Consider the following 19,613-nt stretch of genomic DNA (forward strand, 5'->3'; position numbering starts at 1 on the left):
CTCACCTTAACCTCCTTCCACCTATCGCATTCCCAACGCCCCTCCCCCAAGTCCCTCCTCCCTACCTTTTATCTTAGCCTGCTTGTCACACCCTCGTTATTCCTGAAGAAGTGCTTATGCCCCAAACGTCGATTCTCCTGCTCCTTGGATGCTGCCTGACCTGCTGCGCTTTTCCAGCAATACATTTTTCAACTCTCTTCCCTTGCTTGGTTTTGGCACCATGCTTCAAATGTCAAAATGGCAAAGAATGATCATTGAATATAGAGACTGGTGAGGTGGAAATTAGAACAGGGGATATTCTTGAGGGGCGTGGAAGTGTGGAAATTGCATTGGGCAAAATTTGGGACTATATTAAACAGATGGTGGGATATCCTCAGTAAGGTTTCCAGCACATTCTGTCTTCACAATAACTGCTGGACATTTCAAGCTACTTTAGTTTTTAATCCTTTGAGATATATATGAAAATAGTACTTGCTGTAGCTGAAACATTTGTTACTGTTTTCTCTGATTTTAAAAAAGTTTTATTTAGCTTGTTGCTTTTATCCCATTCTCCTTCATTCTTAAATTTCAGTTGGATCCTTAAGGGTTTTACTCTCTCTACTCAGTGCAATCTTTCTACTTCACAGTTGGAGATATTTTCCATCGTTTCATTTTACTTTTGTTGATTTGTTTATTTCAAGTCCTATTTTTCCATTTTAATCTCTTTATATCTGTTTATAGTCTCAGCCCAGTGGTTGCTTCTGATAATTTTCCCTTCGTGTTCTTAGCGCTTTCCCTTCGTGTTCTTAGCGCTTTCCCTGTTGATCTGAACTTATGCTGTTTCAATTGATGCTTAATGGCCCATTTGTCTTGATGCTGTTTTAATATTGGCTATGGAATTTCAACTATAAATTTGTCACCCAATTTGCATTGTAAAATAAACTCATTTTGCATCATGGCAGTCCCAACTTTTTTTTCCAAAATTAACTTGCTCCTTGGTGATTTGCTTTTTGAAATATTTATATAATTGTTATTTTACATGACAGTAATACCGTTTGATCGAAATTATTAGCACAGTTTTGATCATTTATTGTTTTGCTCGTTCATCTTAAACTTAATTTTGTGAAAGCAGAATAAAGCCTACCATTGCTAACCCTCAAGGGGAGGTCTGATACATATCTGGGATCATCTGTTTCTGTGTCCTTAGATATTAGTGGTATTTGTTATTGCTAGTCATTGAGGAATTGCTGTTTTTGGCACAAAAACCATAGAATTTTGTTACATTATTCTCCCCTAAGAATGTCAAGTGTTGTTCTTGGGTTACCAAAGACAGGTTACTTTTTATGTTACATTCAAAAATATAAAGATTTGGCTGCAACCAATTAACAATTTTTTTTATTTAAAAAAGTTTATTCTCAAAGTGGCCCACAATATTTTACTTCTCAGTGCATGGCCACATTTAAGTGTCTGCATTGATTCAATGGAGCTCTCTTACCCCTGGGTCAGTCGATTATTGATTTGAGTCTCACTGCAACGATTTCAATGCAACAGAGATATCATCCTGTGGACATGGCATTAAAAAGAGACCCTTTTCAGGTGTACATAAAACTATTATGTTCCTCAGAAATCTCTCGCAGCACATCATGTGCAATAAACTACTTTGGACTGTAAAGGATTCAATTAAAACAATATTGCAACATGAGGAAACCTTTTTCACGCAGAGGGTGATGGATGCCTTAAATTCCCTGCCAGGATCGGTGTTTGAAGCGGAGACACTCAACTGATTTAAAAGGAATGTTGATGCGCAACCAAAACACAGTTACTTGCATGGCTATGTCCCAGATGTTAGAAAAGTAGGATTAGAATGGGTTGCTCATTCATTCAACTGGTGCAGACATGTTTGGCTGAATCGCCTTTGTCTGTGTCAGGACATTTCTATGCTTCTGGAGAACAATATTGCACTGGTGTGCACGGTAATTATAGCTCTTGGACTAAAAAGATAAAGAACATGAGTTCATAACTCAGCAATTATAAATTGTAAAATACATTCAAGAATAGGAGTGGCATGCTGGTTCAGTGGTTAGCATTGCTGCCTCACAGCGCCAAGGGACCCATGTTCAATTCCAGCCTCGGGTGACTGTCTGTTTGGAGTTTTGTACATTCTTCCTGTGGCAATGTGGGTTTCTGCTGGGTGCTGCAGTTCTCACCCACAATCCAAAGATGTGCAAGTTCGGTGAATTGGCTATGCTAAATTACCCATACTGCTCAGGGATGTGTAGGTTAGTCAGGGGTAAATGTAAAGGAATGTGGAATGGGTTTGGCCGGAATACTCTTTGGAGGGTTGGTGTGGACTTGTTGAGCCAAAGGGCTTGTTTCCACACTAGGGATTCTTAAAAAAACCCTGCGAATGACAGCTGGAGATGAGCAAGAAACTTGTTATTAGTGAATGGCAGATCTCTGCCCCTGAAGATAGTGCTGAATCAATTGGATCTTTGATGATTTGTAAACTTTAGTGGTCATCTTTAACTCATTCCCACAAATTAGCAGTTTTGTTTTCAGTTCAGTTTTGCAATTTACCATTGGTTAGCAATGTACTCAAACTTTGGATTTTCATTCTAATATGAGACTGAATTGAATTTACTACCTATTTCCAGAAATAAATTTTGTGCTTCATACCTCTCTCGCAAGACATAAATTTAAACTGTTGCAGAGAGCTGCAGTACACGCTATTTTCTATGATCATTTGTGATTCTTTTTATTCACTCATAAGATTCGGGCATCCCTGGCAGTCCAGTATTTGTATTACCTGTTCCTAGTTGCCCTTGAGAAAGTCATGGTGAGCTGCTACCTTGAACCACTGCAGTCCATCTGTTTTAAGTTGATCTACAATACTGATAGGGAGGGAATTCCAGGATTTTGACTCGATTACACTGGATGAACAGCAATATATTTCTGAGTCATAAAAGTAAGTGGCTTGGAGAGGAACTTGAAGTTTGTGGTGTCATCTTGCATCTGCTGCCCTTGTCCTTCGAGATAGATTTAGTTGTGGATTTGGAAGGTGCTGTTTAAGGATTTTGTGATGTTTTGCTGTGCATTTTGCAGATAGCACACAAAACCTACTGAGCATTGGTGATGAAGGGATTAGATGTTTGCGGGTGTGGTGTCATTCAAGTGGACTGTTCTGTTCTAGATGGTGCCAAGCGTCTTTTTGTTGGAGCTGCACCCATCCAAGCAAGTGGAGAGAATTCCATCATACTCCTGACTTGTGCTTTGTAGATGGTCTACAGGCTTTAGAGAGTAGGGAAGTGAGTTAGTCACTGCACTTTTCCAAGTTCTGATCTGCTCTGTAGCCAGTCCAGTTTCTGGTCAATGATAACTCCCAGGATGTTGCTAGTGGGGGTTTCAGCAATGGCAACTTCATTGAATGTTAAGGGCCGGTAGTTAGATTGACTGTTTTTGGAGTTGGTCATTGCCTGGCATTTGTATGGTGCGAATTGAGCAGCATGGTGGCTCAGTGGTTAGCACTGTTGCCTTACAGCAGCAGGGACCCAGATTCAATTCCACTTTCGGGCGACTGTCTGTGTGGTATTTGCACATTCTCCTCGTGTCTGCATGGTTTCCTCTGGGTCCTCCGGTTTCCTCCTACATTCCAAAGATATGCAGGTTAGGTGGATTGGCCATGCTAAATTGCCCATAGTGTCCAGGGCTATGCAGGCCAGATGGATGAGCCATGGGAAATGCAGGGTTACAGGGATAGGATCAGGGCTGGGTCCTGATTTGGAGGGTCATTGTGGACCCAATGGGCTTAATGGTCTGCTTACATACTGTAGGGATTCTATAATTCTGTGGATGTTACTTGAAAGCACCAGTATCAACCAGTTGTCAGTTGATTGAAGATCAACAAACTTGTTATAAACTTTATACATTATCTGAAACATCCTTCTCCACTAGAATATCAGTGATACAAAATCGCACATCATTTATCATTCAGAAAACTTCCTGGTGCAGCATTTCACATTGATATTGTCAAGCACTTCATAAAGACTGGTTACAACAAATGTTTCTTGAAATCACTCTAACATCAGGAACAATTCCTCACATAAATTGTTGCCTTCTTGAGTGACTATGTGCAATTTGATAAATTGGTGGATCTGTCCAATTGTAGCATGAAAACAATTCTCCTTCATCAGTTAAATGCTCCATAATTAATTGGACACTGCATCATATATTCTGAAGTATGAAATTATTTAATAAGAAGTCATCTGAACGTTGAATGCTTTTCCTGGTATATCTTTGAAATGGTCCAAATCTGCAGAGAAGAATGAAAATCTGTCCATTTAATTGTAGCTTCTTCACTTGAATTGTCAAATGGGCTATAGAGCAAAATGGTCTTTTTTTATTGTAAAGTCATGGCCTCTTCATTATGTTTTTGTATTAATAGACTCTATCTCTTGTGCCTAGAAGTGGGAAAGCTGGCTAACATTTAGTAGGACTCTGCTCCAATTCTACTCTCTAAAATGGTGTAAACATTAGCACAAGAAATTACACTGAGTAATTTATATTTCTCCATAAAATATTCTGTATTGATCTGAGACAAAGATGTTAGCTGCTTGATTGGTAGTACTTCTGCCTCTGTGTAGGAAATGTGTGGCATTGCATGAAGTGTAGTACTTGACATAATTTAGGTTGACACTGAACTACAACACTTCAGATTCAGAAGTGACATTCTTCAGGTAGCATCATAGTGTACAATGGGGGCTATTGAGTCATTGTCCCTTTGCTAGCTCTTGAGAGTACAGCAAGATGAAAATTAAACTCAAGCTCAGTTAACCTATATGGACTGATGAGAAAGGTAATGACTCTTCCTTCGTTCTAACAAAGAGTCTTCACCTAATCATAAATGTAACTCTAATTTTCTGAATTCTTTCTGCAAAAAAATCAAAGCTTCTAAAACAAGCAATATTATAAAATAGTGTAGATGTAACTTTAAGTAACTGCCTACTCTTAGCCTCAGTTACTCTTTTTTTCATATATTTGGTAAATCCCTTCCCACCACATTCCTAATTATGCAAAAGCAGCTATTATTCTGGTGCAAGATGGAGGCGGAGTAACAGGAATCCATGCAGGTTCTTGCCCAGGGCCCAACTGCTACCGTTTGCTTTTGTTCTTTGTTTTGCTTTTGCTTTTGTTTCTGCTATTTTGCTTTGTTTTTGTTTTTGTTTTCTTTTGTTTGTTCCCCCCTCCTTTTCTGTGGCATGTGATAGAGCATACCAGTTCGGCAGCGAGAGTCAAGTGGCAGACATGGCTCCGCCCGAAAATAGGAGGGAGCAGCAGCGAGGTACTAGTACCGGTAGCAAATGCATTCTCTTGCTATTCAAGGTCTGTGATAGTGGCAGCAAACTCATTCTCCTGGTATTTGGGACCAGTCGCAGCAGCAGCAAAGTTCTTCCAGCAATCAGGGACTTTGGTGCCGGCAGCAGTGGACTCTTCAAAATGGCAGCGGTCACAAGGCAACATCTGAAGTCAAAGCGGGACTCGTAGCCTAGTGTGGCCTAACCTGCTGCAGAGCCAGGGTTGCTTGGTTGTGGGGCAAGTGTGGATTCAGTGGCATCAGCGAAACGGGCTCTGCGGCGAAAAAATGGCACTGAAAAGTGAGGAGACTGTTATGTTGGTGTGTCCGGCACAGGTGGTGGCAAGGCCTTGGAGGTCTCCTTCAGGCTTGGTGCCAGCATGCACTGGGTCAGAGAGACTGATATTCAAAACGTCTTTCTTCTTTATTTTTCTAATTTATTTCCATGACCTATAGTGGTGGACTATTTATTTCTTTACTTTTTTTCTGTTTCCTACAAATTTGATCTCAATTATCTGTACATAGATACCTTTGTACCTAAACTGGTGCTATAATGCGGTGACTCTAAACTTTCACTCAACTCATTTGAGTACATGTGACAATAAAGCCAATTCAGTGTATTCAATTTGATTTTCAACTGTTAGTACTTGTGAAATAGGGAAATAATATTATTCCTCAGATCTACTCAAACACTAACAGTTTCACCACATTTTGTGTTGATTGTAACATGGGCACACAGTATTGTAGACAAACAGGACGTGAAGGGATTTGTGAAATGTTGTGTTGTAAACAAATATACAATATTTGCAAGTTAGATAGAGAAATCTTCTTTAAGGGATATTGTGCATTTACTGTGTGACAGTGAATACTTTAAGAGAGATTGATGACACTCAAAAGGGATCTTGTCCATGTAAGCAGATAGACTAAGATGGATTTTGCTATTGATTAAATGCAAGATAATGCAAACTGGAATAAAAGCTTTATTTTGTTAAAGAAAATTCATTATTTAAAAGGTGAAACAGTTTTTGGATATGATTCTTGGCCATCCACTAATTAAAAATTGGCATTCATTTCTATGAAATTTGCAAAGTTACAATAAATCATTGGCCTGAATATTCACCAGTCAGGGAGGATATCTGTCGTAGTGAAAATGGCAACAGATATATCCATAAATCCATAAGTTCTTAATTTGTATATCTAGGTTTTGGGAGGCAATTGTGCATGTTAATTTTAGCTACCACAGATAAATCTGATTTTCACTGTTATGATATCCAAAACATAACTTGTGCACTTTAGACGTGGGTAAAAAATGACAAAACCTCCCAGAGTTCCTTGGAAGGATGGGATATCATTTTGATATGGTCTAAAAACAATGTTTGGATTGATAAAAATAGATATAATTGTACTTAAAAGTGGGTAAACCCATTGGAATTGTAAAACTCATTGGAGCTGTTGGGTCAGCTGTTAAAGGTAACTGTCAAGATATTTAAAATTGCTGACTTTAAATGTTTGGAAATAAAAATCTTTCCACAGTGATCAAAATAAATTAGTGTTTTGTATTGCATTTGGTTTGTTGATTTAAACCCATTTTCTGTCATTATCGGATTAATGTTGGATGACTGATTTCACAGCCTATCATCAGTTCACAACTTGATTGGCTGCTTTAAGAGATTATGAACTTTTTCAAGTGGGACTGTACATTAAAATGCTTGATTTTGTAAGGGATTAAATGAAGTTAAATGGCATAAATAGAATTTTATCAGCGACAATGTTTTCTTTTAAATAGCAAATTCATCGATTTGCACTTAAGAACTTAATTTAAACTCCGCATAAATGCATGTTGGGTGAGTTAGCATGGTAAGTGCAAATGCAAAAGGTATTGCATGCAGGGTGTGAGTTTCCATTAAGTTACATGGCTCTGTAAAATTGCATGGTTGTGAATAGAACTGTGTAGGAAGTCATGGTTGGCATGAGTGTCCATTGGGTGTGGGCAGAGGAAGAAAGATAGAGCTGTGTGGTCATGAATGAGACTCAGGGAATTTGTGAGATGGAGAGGAATAAGGGCCAGTGAACTTTTTTTTAATATAAGGCTCTCAGCTTGTTTTTCAGACTGGAGGCCTGTGATCAGTGGAGTGCCACAAGGATTGGTGCTGGGCCCTCTACTTTTTGTCATTTACATAAATGATTTGGATGCGAGCATAAGAGGTACAGTTTGTAAGTTTGCTGATGACACCAAAATTGGAGGTGTAGTGGACAGCAAATTGGGTAACCTCAGATTACAACAGGATCTGGACCAGATGGGCCAATGGGCTGAGAAGTGGTAGATGGAGTTTAATTCAGATAAATGTGAGGTGCTGCATTTTGGGAAAGCAAATCTTAGCAGGACTTACACTTAATGGTAAAGTCCTCGGGAGTGTTGCTGAACAAAGAGACCTTGGAGTGCAGGTTCATAGCTCCTTGAAAGTGGAGTTGCAGGTAGATAGGACAGTGAAGGCAGCATTTGGTATGCTTTCCTTTATTGGTCAGAGTAATGACTACAGGAGTTGGGAGGTCATGTTGCAGCTGTACAGGACATTGGTTAGGCCACTGTTGGAATATTGTGTGCAGTTCTGGTCTCCTTCCTATCGGAAAGATGTTGTGAAACATGAAAGGGTTCAGGAAAGATTTACAAGGATGTTGCCAGGGTTGGAGGATCTGAGCTACAGGGAGAGGCTGAACAGGCTGGGGCTGTTTTCCCTGGAGCGTTGGAGGCTGAGGGGTGACCTTATAGAGGTTAGGATAAATAGACAAAGTCTTTTCCCTGGGGTCAGGGAGTCCAAAACTAGAGGGTATAAGTTTAGGGTGAGAGGGGAAAGATATAAAAGAGACCTAAGGGGCAATGTTTTCACGTCGAGGGTGGTGCGTGTATGGAATGAGCTGCCAGAGGAAGTGGTGGAGGCTGGTACAATTGCAACATTTAAGAGGCATTTGGATGGGTATATGAATAGGAAGGGTTTGGAGGAATGTGGGCCGGGTGCTGGCCTGTGGGACTAGATTGGGTTGGGATATCTAGTCGGCATGGACGAGCTGGACCGAAGGGTCTGTTTCCATGCTATACATCTCTATGGCCCTAAGTACTGGAAACTGAGGCCAATCTTTCACTCAGCTCGCTGTCAATATTGAGATATTCAAAGTAAGTGATATCATCCCCACAGAAACAATAACAAAAAATATCCAGTGGCCAACATCAGTTATTAAAGAATTTTAAGTTTTAAGACTCTTACTGAGAGGAAAAAAAAACTAAAAGCCACATCAAGTAAACATTATTCCATGGGCAACTGAAGCTTTAAATTATATAAAGAATAATCCATTGTAAATGCTTGAACATGATCAAACATCTTCCTCCACAGTTACAATTTACTCTGTCATTCAGGTAGCATTCTTCTTAAAAACAAGAAGTGCTGCAGATCACAGCAGGTCAGGCAGCATCCATGGAGATAAAGCAAGCTTACGCTTCATGTCTAGATGACTCTTCATCAGAACTGATGTGAAGTGTGGAGGGGGCAACTTTTATATGATGGGGGCGGGGATTGGAGTGTTTGGGGAGAAAGGATTTTGATAGACTCCAAGGCTGGACTCCAACATCCATCCAACCTCGTCCTCCCCTCTCCACCTCTCGAACCCCCTCCTCTCCCATCACTCAGAGCCGATCCCTTACTGTCCCTTAGCACCCACCCCTTCCCGGTCCTCTGATGCCATCCCTTTCTGGCGCCCTGTGGTCACCTCTCTACGACCCACCAGCCCTTGCTGTGTTTTCACCATACCTCCTGACCTTTCTCTCCCTGAGGCTGAACATACTGTCCTCAACAAAGGATCAGCTTCATCCCCGCCTTAATAAATTTCAGGCTCGCCATGACATTGAACTGCATTTCCTCTTCCTTCATCCTCGCACTCACTTCTTCAGGCAGGATTCCATCCAACCTGTTCCACTGATTCCTTCACCCACCTCCAGTATTCACCCTCCATTTGGACCCCTTTCTCTGGCCTTTTACCTGACCTCGATCTCTTCACTGAAAACTGCCAGTGTGACAACAGCTGTATCAATTTCTCTGCTCGTCTCACCCACGCCAACCTGTCCCCTTCTGAAATTGCCACACTTCACGTTCTCAGGTCCAATCCTAACTCTGTTATCAAACCTGCTGACAGTAGTGGTGCCAGTGTAGTCTGGTGCTCTGATCTTTTCCTGGGGAGGCTAAATGTTAACTCTTGGACACTTCTTCCTACTGCCCCCTGAACCATGACCCCACATCCGAACATCAAGACATTGATGCCAGGACTGTCACCGGAGATGTTTCCCCCCCACTGCCTCCAATCTTATAGTCTGTTAACCTCGGACAGCCCGCTTCTACCTCCTTCCCAAAATCCACAAACCAGACTGCCCTGTTAGGCCCATTGTACCAGCTGTTCCTGCCCCATCAAACTCACTTCCATTTACCTTGACTCGATCCTCTCTCCACTTGTCCACACCCTGTCCATCTGCATCCATGACTCCTCTAATGCCCTCTATCATATTGACAATTTCCAGTTTCCTGGTCCTTACTGCCTCCTGTTCACCATGGATGTCCAATCTTTCTATACCTCCATTCGTCAAATGATGGTCTGAAGGCTTAATCCTCAACCAGAGGTCTGAACAATCTCCATCCACCAAACTCTCCTCTGTTTAACTAAATTTATTCTCTCACTCAACAATTTCTCCTCTAATTTATTTCACTTCCGCTGAGTCAAAGGAGTCACTATGGGCACCGGCATGGGGCCAGTTATGCCTGTCTTGTTATGGGGTATGTGGAACAATCCTTGTTCCAGTCCTTCACTACACCCCCTCCAGACCCCACAGCTCTGTTCGTGGTGTATCAGCATCGCTTTATGTTCCCACCTGGACCTTGAAATATTTATTCATTTTAACTCCAATTTCCACTCCTCTATAGCTTTCACCTCATTTCCAATACTTTCTTTCCTTTCCTTGATCTCTCCATCTCCATTTTCGGGAGTAAACTGTTGACTGCATCCACTATGTAGCCACTGACTCCCATAGCTACCTTCACTACAGCTCTTTCCACCCCACGTCTTACAAGGGTTCCATCCCATTCTCCCAGTTTCTTCTCCTATGTTATATCTGTTAGGATGATGCCACCTTCCAAAACAGCGCTGTTGACATTACTTCCTTCTTCCATAAGCATGGTTTCTCACCCACTGCGATTGACAGGGCCCTCAGCCACATCCAACCTATCACCTGTGCTTCTGCCCTTGCCCCTTTCTATCAGTGTCAAAAGCGTGATTGGGTCCACCTTGTCCTCACTTTTCATCCCACCAGCCTCTGCATTCAAAGGGTCCTTTTCCGATATTTCAGACAACTCCAGCAGACCACCACCAAACACATCCTCCCCTCACTCCCTCTGTCTGAATTTCATGGGAATTATTCCCTCCAGGACACCCCAGTCCATTTCTCAACTGCCAACACCAGCCCCCTGTTCCCATGGCACCTTCCCATGTAACTGCAGGAGTAATACCTGCCTTTCACCTCCCTGCTCATCATCCAAGGGCCTAAATAGACTTAACAGGTGAAGCAGTATTTCACCTGTACTACCTCCAATCTTCTGTATTGTATTCGCTGCACCCAATGTGGCCTACTCTACATTGGAGAAACCAAATGCAGGCTGGGTGACTGCTTTGCAGAACACCTCCAATCTGTGCACAAGCATGACCCTGACTTTCTCATAGCCGGTCATTTTAACACAGCGTCCTGCTCACATGCCCACTTGCCTATTCTTGGCTATGCTGCAGCAAATCACCGCACAAACTGGAGGAGCAACATCTCACCTTCAGACTAGGCACTTTACAACCTTCTGGGCTCAGTATTGAGTTCAGCACCTTCAAATTGTGAACCCATTCCTTCCCTTTCTTTTAGCTGTAAGGGTACATTCTCTGTTACCATGTCCTCTCTCCCCTTCCCCCACCCTAGTGGGACTGCCTATTCTTTCCAGTCTAGCAGTTAGATATTCTACTGTTCTGCCATCCTCACATTCTGATAACTTAATCTGAACTATCCACAGCGTTTTTTCCTCACCCTCCACAGCATAAATGCTGCCCCCTCCACACTTCACTTTAGGTCTGAAGAAGAGTCATGTAGACTGGAAACATAAGCTTGTTTTCTCTCCATGGATGCTGCCTGACCCGATGTGATCTCCAGCATTTTTTTATTTTCAGTACAGATTCCACCATCTGCAGTAATTTGCTCTTACTCTTCTTCTTGAGCTGTCCAGACTCTACTTAGCATCCTTACTTTTGCTTCTCTTTGTTCTTTTTTGCTTTTCCAGCTGGATAACTTCTCATCCATGAACTGACCTTTACTCTGAGATGTGCAATGGGTATTCTTCCATCTATTCAAGCAGGGAGTAGCTTCCAATTATATTTCAATACCCATGAACATAATCTCTTCAATGCATGTGTGAAATCCCCATGCTGCATTCTTGTGGTGACTTGCTGCCTCTATCCTTCATCTCTCTCACTTACTCACTCTCTCTCTGTCGATCCCTCCCTGTCTGTGTCAATCTCGCTGTCTGTGTCGATTCCTCTCTCTCTGTCAATCCCTCCCTTTCTCTGTCAATCTCTCTCTCTCTGTCTTTTCTCTTTCTCTTTTTTTGAATTCTAGCAGACAGAAGCTATTTGTGAGATTTGGTTTGACTTATTGTTGTTGCATGTACCTAAGGACGGTGAACAGTATTGTTTTGTGTGCAAACAGACAGATCATACATACAAAGACATAGGGTATTTAAACAGAGCGAGGCATACAAGATTATGACTGCTACAAGAGATACACAAAAGCAAGATCAACATTAGATTTGAAATTAGAGAGGTTCATTCAGTAGTCTAATTACAGTGGGGAAGAAGCCATTCTTGAACCTGTTGTTACCTGTGTGTTTAGGCTTCTGTATCCTCTGTCTGACGAAAGATGTTGGATGAGAGGATTATCGGGATGGGAGGAGTCTTTGATGTTGGCCGCATTTCCATGGAGTCAATGGATGGGAGGTTGGCTTGCGTGATGATATGGGCTATGTTCACAACTTTTGTAATTTCTTACAGTCTTGGGCAGAGCAGTTGCCATACCAAGTTGTGATGCACCCAGCGAGAATGCTCGTGGTGCATCTCTAAATGTTGGGGAGAGTCCCTCTGAAAGTGCTGAATTTCATAAGTCTCCTGAGGACGAAGAGGCATTGTTGGGCCTTCTTGACTTTTGCATCACTCTGAGAGGATCAGGATATATTGCTAATTATTGTCACTCCTAGAAAATTGATGCTCTCGATCATCTCCACCTCAGCTTTTTGATGTAGATAGGGGCATGTCCTCCTCCTTTCTTTGTGCAGTCAATGATGTTTTAAGAAAACGGCCTACAATATAATTATATAATGATTTCCTATGCTCTTGCTTTCTATAAAGCCTATCTCCAAGGTAATATGATTCACATTAGCCGTGTGTCCCAGAGAGGCAAACTAATTCGCTGTTCTTTAGACACACATCGTCATTTTATTTTAAAATTAACTAGACCACTTTCAGTTAAACCATTTACGAAACCTGATATTCTTAATGACATCGGAACTTTGTCACTAGAGGAATTCAAAACTGATTAGGAAGTTTTGGTACTTAAAGTTGGCAAGGCTCCAGGACCAGTTGAGGTACATCCAATGATATTCAAGGAAGTGTGCGTGAAGATTTCAGGGCATTAACCATAATCTTTTAGTCTTCACTTGACTCAGGGAAATGCCAGAAGACTGGAGAATTGCAAATATCATACTGTTGTTCAACAAAGGTTGTAAGGATAAGCCCAACAAATGATGACCAGTCAGTTTAACTTTAGGATAGGGTAATTTCAAAAACGGTCATTCAGGATAGAATTAATAGTCACATAGGGAAAACAGATGAGTTGACCAGGAAGAGCCAGCATAGATTTGTAAAACGAAAATGTTTTGAACCAAATTGAAAGAGGTTTTGAGTCGATAACAAAAAATCAATGACAGCAATGATATTAACTTAGTGTACCTTAACTTTCAAAAGTTTTTGAAGCAGTGGGATGGCATGGTGACTCAGTGGTTAGCACTGTTGCCTCACGGAGCCAGGCACCCGGGTTCGATTCCTGCCTCGGGTGACTGTCTGTGTGGAGTTTGCACGTTCTCCCCGTGTCTCTGTGGGTTTGCTCTGGTTTCCTCCCACAATCCAAAGATGTGCAGGTTAAGTGAATTGGCTATGTTAAAATTGCCCATAGAGTTCAGGGATGTGTCAGTTAGATGTATTCGTCTGGGATAAGTATCTGGGTGGGTTAATTTTTGGAGGGTCGGTGTGACTTGTTGGGCCACAGGGCCTGTTTCCACACTTTAAGGATTCTATATAACAGTGCTATGCAACAAACTTATGAGAAAGATCATAACTCATGAAATAAAATGGATAATAACAATGTAGATTAAAAATTGAGTAGTGGTAAGCCAGTCAATGGATATTTTTCGGGCTGGAAGAAGTTTTGTGGTGGAGTTCCCCATGAATTGGTATTGGGACTTTTGCTTTTTTTGATGTATATTACTGATAAGATCTTAGTGTACAGGTAAAATGTCAAGGTTTGCAGATGATGTGGAACTTGGAAACATTGTAAACTGTTATAAGGACAGTGTAGAACTTCAAAAGGAAGTAGGCAAGTTGGTGAAGTGGGTGGATAGATGACAGATGAAGTTCAATGCAGAGAAGAGTGAGATTGTGCATTTTGGTAAGGACATGAACATTTAATATGAAATAAGGGGTACAGTTCTAAAGGGGGTTCAGGAGTAGAGGGATCTGGATTTATGTGTGCACAGATCATTGAAGGTGACAGAACAGGTAAAGAGAGCACTTAAATCACATAATGTTCAGGGTTTATTAACAGAGGCATTGAACATAAGAGTATGGAAATCATGCTTAATTTATGTAGGACATATGTTAGGCCTGGTGGAGTCCAGGTGCTACTCTATAGGAAGGGTGTGAATATATTAGAGAGTGCAGACAAGATGTATAAGAATTGCTCCAGCGCTGATACACTTCAGTTATGAAAGTACAATGGAGAGGTAGGAGCTAACCTCCTTTGAGCGAAGAAGCCTAAGAGGAGATATGATAGAGAAATAGTTTCTAAGGAGAAACTGTTTCTGCTCATAAAAGGATCAAGGATAACTGGGCACAGAATTGAAATGATTTTCAAAAGAAGCAAATGTGATGTGAGAAAATAACTTTCCCTCAATGATGATTCAGATCTGGAATCATTACCTGGAGGTGACCTGGTAATTTCAATTCAATCTAAGTGTGAATTAGATGATTATTTAAAAACAAGAATGTGCAAGGTAAAAGAGAAAAGGCAGGATTAAAAGACTAAGTCATGATTTTCATCTGGAGAGTCAGTGCAGATGCAATGGGCCAAAATGGTCTTCGATTTCATTTCTGTGATTCATTGTTTCTGAGAACATCTTATGGGACTTAGGAACATGCAATTCCATTCACTGTCAGCATAAACACTTTGCCTATTGTTTAGCATCTTCTTCCTAGTAAAACAAGTTGGTGTCTCCTGTAATCTTGCACAACTACACCAGCTCGGCTTGCTGTCAGCAGAATTCAGAACAGGTTATGTAACTCTCATCAGTGTTTTATTCCTGGGTCTGCATTCTCTCAAGAATGTGAGGTGATCTCATTGAAACGTACAACATGCTTAAAGGGCTAAATAGAGGAGAGGATGTTTCCTCTGGCTGAGGGAATCCAGATCCAAGGGACACAGCTTCAGTAGAGGGACACACTCTTTAGAATTTCTTCATTGACGCTTGTGAATCTTTGGAATTCTCAATATCAAAGAGCAATGGAAACTGAGTTTCATGTTCGAAGAAGTGATCGATAGATTTCTAGATCCAAAAAATAGCGAAGGATAGAGGAATAAAGCAGGAAAGTGGCATGATCAAGCATGGTCTAAAATGATAGAGCAAACTTGCGGGGCTGAATTATCTAGTGCTCCTGTAGTCCATTTTGTCCTAAATTAAAAGCAGTCCTAAAGCATTATAACTTGACATTTGTAACAGTAACACTAATGCTTTGTATATAATTCAAGGATGGTAATTATTTTGAACTTTGCAAATGCAAGCAAATTGAAGTGAGAATAAAGAATTAATAAATTAATTGAATTGTCATTTGAAAGTGGAATCAGAGGTAGATAGGATATGTACACTATGTTTGGTAAACTTGCATTGGTTAGTGCATTGAGTATAAGAGTTGGGAGGTCATCATGCAGCGGTACACAACATTGGTTAGGCCACTTTTGGAATACTATGTTCAGTTCTGGTCTCCCTGCTTTAGGGAGGATGTTGTAAAATTTGAAAAGATTCAGAAAAGATTTACAAGGATATTACCCAGGTTGGAGGTTATGAGCTATGGGGAGAGACTGGTTAGGCTGGGGATGTTTTCCCTGGATCATCAGAGGTTGAGGGGTGACTTTAGAAGTTTATAAAATCGTGAAGATCATGGATAGAATGAATAGTTCAAGGTCTTTTGCCCAGGGTGGGGGAGTCCAAAACTTGACGACATAGATTTAAGGTGAGAGGGGAAAGAGGGTGGTTCATGTGTGGAATGAGCTGCCAGAGGAAGTGGTGGAGGCTGGTACAATTACAACATTTAAAGGATATCTGGATGGGTATATGAATAAGAAGGGTTTAGGGGGATCTGGACCAAATGCTGGCAAATGGGATGGATTAATTTAGGATATCTGATTGGCATGGACAAGTCAGATTAAAGGGTCTGTTTCCGTGTTGTACATTTCTCTGTCTTTATTTTGTGTAATTTACTATTTAACTGAATTTCATAATTTCAGACAATCCCCTAGAATGCAACACACACATTATAAGAAACTTTGTTCCTTTTGTGAAAAACTGCCAGAATTTACGCAACCTTCATATTTGTAATTTATTGATTCTTTTATAATTAAAAAGGACTCCCATGATGCAACACAGCAGGTTTGATATCTTGTATTTTATTGCTCTAGAACTAGCAGTGACAACTGTCAAAACACCATGGTCACTCTTCAGTTCCCTTTATCATTGATATGGCAAATCGATCGATCCAAACGGGTGATGAGTGGGATCATTTCTCAGCTCAATTACTTGAAAAGATTCATCATAGAGTTTATATCTCAGATTTGAAAAAGAAAAATGCTTTTGCCTGATGCATTTCACATCTGAACCGCTCAACTTGAAAGCACTGGAACAGCATTACTATCAGTTTTTTTTAAGCGAAGTAGAAGGATTGATACAAGCTCCCTCATGTGAGAGGAGGTGGCAGAAGGAATTGCAAAACCATTTTTAGATATACAATAATTTAAAAATTGAGTTTTATAAGCCATTCACTTCGAATATAATGTTTTGAAAATAATTTGCATATTATCATGGTGTTGCTGACAGCATAGGATCTAAAGTATGGGCCTGAATTTTGGATGCAAAGTGACAAACTGAGATGTGGAGGCATGAATTCTGCATTAGAATCAAGAGTTGAGCAGTCCACACACCTGTCGGCCACCTTTTAGGACCTTCTAGGTGGGCAAGCCGTGGCTCCAAAGTGGTCTTCTCACCTTTACTGGAATTTTACTTGCAGAGGAAAAGCCCAGTGCCAGGGATCTCAGGTGGCTTTGTAAATATGCTACAAGCATTGTGGCTGGACTGGGGGAGTTGCTTTCAGTTTGGTAACACTGTACCCAATTATGTTCCTCATCCTCCTCCCCCAACCCCATCAGTCCAGGTAACTCAACCCTTCTAGCCTCATAGATTTAACTTTTCCATGTTCCTTGTTATTTCCTCTTCAGGGAACTGCCCGTCTTCCTGGCATTAGCTGCTACCATTGCTTGTAATACTGCTCGGATAAAAGATCTACCAGCTGTTGGTTGCCTGCCAAATCTCAGAGGCTTAATTGCTTCACACATGAGAATGGAAGATTTCACTTTAGTCAATTAAAGACACAGTGGCCATTATATGGCTGTGGGGCAAGATAGTCTGTTCCATTTTTGAGATGCCCAAATGTTTTGCCTTTAAGGTGACTACACTTAATAAATAAATCCAAATAATGTTAGCTGCTGAGCTCAGTGAGATCAGTCGGAAGCTAGGTCTATCTATGTTTCTTTAAGGTTTCAGATTGATAATTGAATTTTCTTTTATACTGATTGTTTTGTATGTGTAATACAAGGTGATATTTGGTGTTCAATGGATGCATACAAGACGCAAAACTTTTTGTATGCATTGAAACATTGAAGCAGTCTGTGACCATGTGAACAGCAACATTTTGTTTGGAGTATGCAGTCTTTGAGTATGTTGTTTATTTTTTGTTTAGATTTTACTTAAAATGCAAAAATATAGAAAAATGTAAACAGAAAATCTGTTGAATATTGATCTTCAATCTTCAACTCATTATAGAAGTGGGGGAGACAATAGACGATGGAAGGAAAAAGTGGTAATGCAGGATTGGGAATTGGCTGGACCTTGGCTTTGATTGGTGGGTGACCGGGGTAAAGAGGAGACAGGGAGATCAGGCATGTTTTTTCGACGTGCCTGGGGCTGGGAAGTGAGTGGGAAGATGAAGGCTTCGATAGATAGGTTGGCTAGGCATACGGAGTATTTCAAATCTGATTGGGTTGATGGGGAGGAATACTATCAAATTCACATGACCAGTTTAAACCGAATCACTGTACCTAAATGGCTGCTTCCCTTTAATTAGTGATTGTTGCTCTTGATATTACTTGCAATAGAATGTAAATTCCCACATCGCCACTGTCTAAGCTTCAAAACATCATGCATAATTCAGGAGGGGAACACAGATAATATATTCTAAGTGCATGATTAACAAAGTTAGAATAAGATTAGCTGTGCTTAGTTCATGTTATTGTAAAATCAGAGCTTCTCCAGTTCTACAATCTCTAAAGAAATCTCAGAAATTCACTTTTTGGGAAGAGATTTGAAAGCGATTTCCCCAAAGACAGTGAAGCAGTGCTTATTTATTGATTCTGAAAAAGTAAATAAATGTTACTTTCTTACACAATTGCAAACAGGTAATTTTGATCCCCTAAGGCATCTGTGTGGAATCAACCAGCCTGAGAAAAGTTGAAGTCAATGTGAAACAACAAAAACTCTAATTAGCATACCAAGCAAAATATAGATGGATGTCATTTTTGAGTCCTATCATCTCAGTCTCAGCTATCATTTCAAAAATTCCGCAGGCCCAACCGTCTTCAGCTGCTTCCCCCATTTCCAAGTCAGAATCGGGGATGTTCACTGACAGTTGCACAATGAGGTGTCACTCTCATTCCTCAGATACTGAACCGGTCTGTGACCATGTGCTAAAGCCCCTTGCTAATTGGTGTGGTTGGGCTGATAAATGTCAAACAACAGTTGACCATATTTAAGGAAGACATGAACCATTTTCAGCTATCTTCTTAAAGTTCAGTTGGTTTGCCATCACTAAATGTCTTCCACTATCAACATCCTGGAGATTGGCAAGAGTTACTTGGACCAACTTCACAGGGTGGGAATTCTGTGGCAACTAAATCACTTCCTGCAGAACTTGCCCTACATTGACAAGGCATAAGTCAATGTGTGATGGAATCCTCTCCACTTGCCTGGATGAGTACAGCACTTTCAGGTAGCATGACACCATCCATGACAAAGCTATCTGCATTATCAATGTCTTGTCCATTTGAATAGTGCCATCCTCTGCCACTAGTGCATAATGGCAGTGGTATGTACTATATGTAAGGTACACAGCAGCAACGTACCAAGCCTCCTTCAATAGCATCTTCCAAACCCCAGGATCTCTACCATGCTGAAGGATTGGACATCAGACGGTTGGAAACATTTACATCTGAAAGTACACTTTCAAGTCTCTCTCTGTGTCTGACTTGGAACAATATTGCCAGTTCCTCAGATACACACACATAAACTCCACACACACTCACCCACGCCCACACCCTCTCACGAGCTTTTACTCCATCACACTCAGGCACACACACTACCAAGCACACATGTGTATACGCACACATTCACACTCTCTCCCACACTTGCACACTCTCCCTCACATGCATGCACAAGCATATAAGTTTATATGGTTAATTTGCATTTGCAGAATTGTATTTGCAGATTTATTCTATTTTGTTCAAAAAGCACACAATCTGCAGGCAGTCAATCCATGTGACATTTCATAAATTCCTACTTTGGAA

General features: G+C 40.9%; 1 protein-coding gene across 2 annotated transcripts in view; it reads left to right on the forward strand.

The window, feature by feature from the left end:
- atrnl1b (attractin-like 1b) overlaps positions 1 to 19,613 on the forward strand; it is a 944,158-nt gene that overhangs the window by 566,619 nt on the left and 357,926 nt on the right. The gene's annotated exons all lie outside the window — the stretch shown is intronic.

Source organism: Chiloscyllium plagiosum, chromosome 22, assembly GCF_004010195.1.
Source record: "Chiloscyllium plagiosum isolate BGI_BamShark_2017 chromosome 22, ASM401019v2, whole genome shotgun sequence".
In the NCBI taxonomy this organism is placed as follows: domain Eukaryota; kingdom Metazoa; phylum Chordata; class Chondrichthyes; order Orectolobiformes; family Hemiscylliidae; genus Chiloscyllium; species Chiloscyllium plagiosum.